This window comes from Rutilus rutilus (genome assembly GCF_951802725.1).
Source record: "Rutilus rutilus genome assembly, chromosome: 8".
NCBI classification, from domain to species: domain Eukaryota; kingdom Metazoa; phylum Chordata; class Actinopteri; order Cypriniformes; family Leuciscidae; genus Rutilus; species Rutilus rutilus.
Genome location: NC_140222.1, coordinates 29,802,929 through 29,808,928, shown reverse-complemented (window position 1 = coordinate 29,808,928; position 6,000 = coordinate 29,802,929).

Sequence of the window (6,000 nt, the reverse complement as noted above, 5' to 3'; positions counted from 1 at the left end):
TTCCCTGATGCGAATTGAGGAGACTTAAGAGGCTTCTAGTAGCTTCCTATCAGTTCTGAGTCATTAGCGGAGTGCTGGATCGGGCTATTGTGAGGATGTAAGATGAGGCTTTCGTGCTCCGTCGGCTCAGGTTTTCCGTTCTGCTCTGCTAGGCGAGGGGTGGGTGTACGGAGGGCTATTGCCCTGCGCAGGGGTCAGGTAGAGGCGACGGGGCGGCCTGTCAGAGGAGCTCATTCAGCTATGATTTAAAACAAACATGGTGGTGTTCAGCAAATTGAAAAGGATTTGGCCTGTTGAGTTTCAGGGGTTATTACAAATAAATAACTGTTAAAAGCTTTATTTATTTAAATGTTATTTTATTTATTTTATATTTAAACAATGTTATTTGCATAAATCTTTATCGTATTTTTGCAACTTTTTTCAAAATGGAAAATACAGCGAGGACAGATTGGAAATATGGGTCTGATTCGAACCTGGATTTCCCACATGAGCACCAAAGCTTAATGCGTCAGCTCAAAATGTCTTCAAATGTAAAAACGGTTAAAATATTCAGCATTTCAAATGTAAACCCCAGACAAAACTTAAATACAGCCCAAATAAATATGAAAAAACAACAACTTTTAATTGGTTATAAATAAAACAAGCTGACTGGTCAATGACCAGCGAATAACACAAAACTATATATATATAAAAAAAATTTTTTTTTTTTTGCACGCCGTGAGCTGCAAAAGAAAAGTAAAAAAGATGTATATTTTTATTATAATATTATTACAAAATATATAGTGCTGTCAAAGCGATTAATCGCAATTAATCACATCTAATATATATACATATACTGTATGTGTGTCAGTGTGTGTGTGTGTGTATATACATAGGCATGTATATTTATAAATATATGTGTGTGTGTGTGTGTAGAGAATATATATATATATATATATATACATATAATATATATACACATTTATTATGTAACCAAAAACGTTTCTGTTAGATGCGATTAATCGCGATTAATCGTTTTGGCAGCACTAAAAATGTAATATTACTAATACATTTCATTAAAAAAAGCTACATTTTTCACTAAAATGTTATTTTATTCATTAAATTCATTACGCTCAAACGCAACTGTGAAATGTGACGAAATGTGAGCCCGATTCGAACCTAGATTTCCCACATGAGCACCATGTGTCAGCTCAAAATGCCTCAAATGTAAAAATGAATACAATGTTTGCCATGTCAAATGTATATAATTTTTGCTTTGCTATACTCATCGTCCCCTTTCGACATTTCAAGCATGTTGTTTTTTTCATATTTACAACCATAATGTAATACTTTCAGACGTTCAGCTAAGATAATAATAGAGCGAGGACTGAAAATAATGGGGGGGGGAGGGGGGCATGACTGGAAATGTGGGCCCGATTCGATCCTGGATTTCCCACATGAGCACCAAAACTCAACGTGTCAGCTCAAAATGCCTTCAAATGTTAAAACGTTCAAAACATGCCTCATCCATTTACTGAAGAGTGTGATACAATCCTCATCATTCGCTTTCAACGTTCCAAACACACGTTTGACATTTGCAGCCGTATTGAGACCTCTACCAATTTCTGACTCAACTCTAGGATCAGGATCAAACCCGATTTCCCATGTTGTCGTTTAGAAAGTGTCAAACTGTGTTTTGTTTGCCTCTCGTGTGCTTTGTTTTGGTTTTCGTGGCGTCCGCAAACACCTGACAGAACCGCGAGTACTATTGTTCCACGAAGCTCTTGAAAATAGAAGCATATAGGAAGCAATGAACAATGACTGTTGCTTGACCCGCTAATGGATCCAGCAGCTTGTTTTCTCTCGTTTTTCTCTTCCTCTGCCAGAGAAGACGAGGAGAGAAACCGAAGAAAACATATGGGGTTTAATTAAACACGGACAGTACAGATCCGATCGGACGGGAGCTGACATTCCTTTTGCTGGGAACATGCGTGCCGCAGGGGTACAGTGCAGGAATGCTAATGCAAACACGTCGTAGGTAGAAACACGAAACAAACACGATAAGCGGACCGTATGACTCAGAGATGCCGTGGCACACATCCCAGCCCTTTCCCAGGCTCCGGGTGCTGTTTACTCTCCCAACAATGCCCGACAACACTCGCTCTCAGTCTCGACTCTCATCTCGGCCATCCCCTTGTTCTTACTGTTCATTGATGACAGCCACAGAAGGTCAACAAAACGCCACACACACACACACGCTCGTTTCACTCACCTAACACTACACAAAACAAAGCGTTAGCACTGTCACAGCCAGGAAATATCTACCGAATCCCAACATCCCACGCCCTTTGGCTTTTTTTTTCCATCATCTCCTCATGTAGGCGCTTTTCAACGGCTTTGAAGCGGAAGCGTGAGAACATGCTCATCGCATTTTACGCTTCAAATGTCAACATTATATCACACGTAAGGTTTTTAGACACTATTAGAACTACTTATCGACAGGGGTTCGGATGGAGCAGCGGATCAAGTAACGACCCATCAGTTGACGAGCTTTGTTGTCTTGCACAATGAACGACAGAAATACAAGTGGGAGAGCAAAAGGAAATAGTTTTCACTAGCAATCATGTCAAATTTTAACCTTGGAATACAATAGATTAATTAAAGCATTATCTTGGTGAATTTGCACATTTCCGCTCTGATTTCAGGTTAAACAGAACTCTGATTGGTCGCTGAAAGCAAGTTAAAATTAGCCAAAAAATGTAATAAACAAATATGGAAGGGATGTGTTGAAATCGGTGGAAAATGGGTGGTTTGTTTGGGTTCAGATTCTGTGTGACCTCAGCACGTGTCCAGTGATACTGCCACAGATTTTTATCAGAAAAAGAAATGCGTCCCACCTCGTTTTTACTGAATTATAGAACCACATCATTTTGGACAATGATTTTAATAGTACAATAAAATTGAAACTATAGTCATAAAAATATAAGGCAGTGCTAGATGCCAAAGTCACCAATGTGACTAATAAAATTAATAATAATAATAATGTTATATATATATAACTTAACAAAACTGGCTATCTATCTATCTATCTATCTATCTATCTATCTATCTATCTATCTATCTATCTATCTATCTATATATATATAGCCTATATATAAATAGCCAGTTTTGTTAAGTATTCTCGCAAGCACAGTCTTAAATAAGTTAAATGAATTAATGTAAAGGGTTGTGAGAAAATAAAAACAACTAATCCTTAAAACTGCAGGTCTTAAAGGGACAGTAGCCTAATAAACCTTTGGCTGTCTGTCATTAAGGATAGTCAAAGAACAAAAATTAAAATAGAAAATCACTCACTGCTCTTGACTGAATAACTTTTGTTGCTTTAATAAGGATTAATCTATATTTAATTTATCATTTATACAGTGAAGACTGTGAAGTGTTTGACAATAACTTTTTGTGCATTTTGACAGGACAAGTTGAACCGGTCTGATGGGGACAAAAGAAAAAAATTAGCCCTGATATATTGAAGGGCAAAGATAAATATATTATATACTATAATGGGTTTATGTAAAGATTGTTTAAAATTCACTTAAATTAAAAGTTGTTAGATTTTGTTAAACTCTAATAAATGTTCTAATTTATAGCTTTCAATTATACTGCTGAATTGATCAAACTGAGAAGATAGAGACATCAGTAGCTGTATTGGTATCGGTGATACTGGCCTTCATCCATAAAAAAGATGCCATTAAACAAATATTTAAAATATAGGCTACTGTCTTTATGTTGTTTCTACATAAATATGTAAAAGATTAAATATGAAATTATTACAATATAAAATTGACAGCACTTTACATATATATATAGACATGCCAAAATTTTTATTTTTTTATTTTTTTATGATTTAATATGTCTGAATACATATATATATGGTCAGTTAGGTAGAAAAAGAACACATTTTGCAAGTCACCACATCATTTTAGCAGATATAAACCTGTCTCATGACTTGAATAGATTATTAAGCATGTCTGGCAGTGCAAGATGCCGGTTTCATTAGCTCCTGAAGCCCTCTTCACCACGATTGAAACCTTGACCCCAGCCCTGCTACACTTAACCATGTTTTATTCTGCTGTAAAGACCTCTGTGTTTAGTGCAGGGGTCCATCCAGCATCGTAAAACACGGCTGAAGGGAAAAAAGAGAGCGGGGACAGGGGTTAAGTTGACAAATCCCCCAGCTTTGAGCCTCAGCGGGCCGGTAATCTCTCTGGTAAGCAAAGAGCTCTCAGGTACCCCTTGTGTTATCAGCGCACGTCCACTTATGGTAGTCAAGACGGCCTCACTCTGTTGTCTTCTCCCTTGTAGCTGCTGTGGGACAGTGACATGAGGGTCATTAGGTCCCCGCGCTTCAGTCAACAGCCCTGTGTTTGCCAGGCCACTTGTCCCGAGACTCTTTATCTTTTGTCGCCAAATTTAGACGGCATTGTTGCCCCTCAACTTGCACGAAATTGCTCTTTTGTGTAGAGCGCTGCAGATTAAGTGAAACCGAGAGAGAAGGAAAAAGAGAAACATTTTAAATTTTAAAGATTTAAATCTGTCTAAAGAGATCATATCTTCAGAAATTATCATTTTAGATAGATAGATAGATAGATAGATAGATATACTGATAGATAGATAGATAGATAGATAGATAGATAGATAGATAGATAGATAGATAGATAGATAGATAGATAGATAGACAGACAGACCGATAGACAGACAGACAGACAGACAGACAGACAGACAGACAGATAGATAGATAGATAGATAGATAGACAGAAAGACAGACAGAAAGACTATATATAGATAGATAGATAGATAGATAGATAGATAGACACACAGACAGACAGACAGACGACAGACTGATAGATAGATAGATAGATAGATAGACAGACAGACAGATTATATAGATAGATAGATAGACAGACAGACAGACAGACAGACAGACAATAGATAGATAGACAGATAGATAGATAGATAGATAGACAGACAGACAGACAGACAGACAGAAAGATAGAAACACAATAAATAGATAGATAGACAGACAGATAGATAGATAGCTAGATAGATAGATAGACTATATATAGATAGATAGATAGATAGATAGATAGATAGATAGATAGACAGACAGACGACAGACTGATAGATAGATAGATAGATAGATAGATAGATAGATAGATAGATAGATAGATAGACAGAGACAGACAGAAAGACGATAGATAGATAGATAGATAGATAGATAGATAGATAGATAGATAGATAGATAGATAGATAGATAGATAGATAGACAGACAGACAGAAAGATAGAAACACAATAAATAGATAGATAGACAGACAGACAGATAGATAAATAGATAGATAGATAGATAAATAGATAGATAGATAGATAGATAGATAGATAGATAGATAGATAGACAGAAAGACTATAGATAGATAGACAGATAGATAGATAGATAGATAGATAGATAGACAGACAGACAGACAGACAGACAGACAGACAGAAAGATAGAAACACAATAAATAGATAGATAGACAGACAGACAGACAGACAGACAGACAGACAGACAGATAGATAGATAGATAGATAGATAGACAGAAAGACTACATATAGATAGATAGATAGATAGATAGATAGATAGATAGACAGACAGATAGATAGATAGACAGACAGACAGAAATACAATAGATAGATAGACAGACAGACAGACAGACAGACAGACAGATAGATAGTCTTTATATATATAATATAATAAATATATAATAGATTGTAGTATAATATAATTATAAATTATACAATCTATACATTTGAATAAATAAATAAATACATTTAGGCCTCTGTAAAATCACTATAGTATATGGAACATAATACATATTGGAAGTTTGTTTGCATTTCCATTTATTTACATCTGTGAGTCTAGGGGACGGCCTGTCTCTGACTCCATCCTGGAACATCTCCAGGTAAATCTAAATGTGTTATCCCGCTGAACA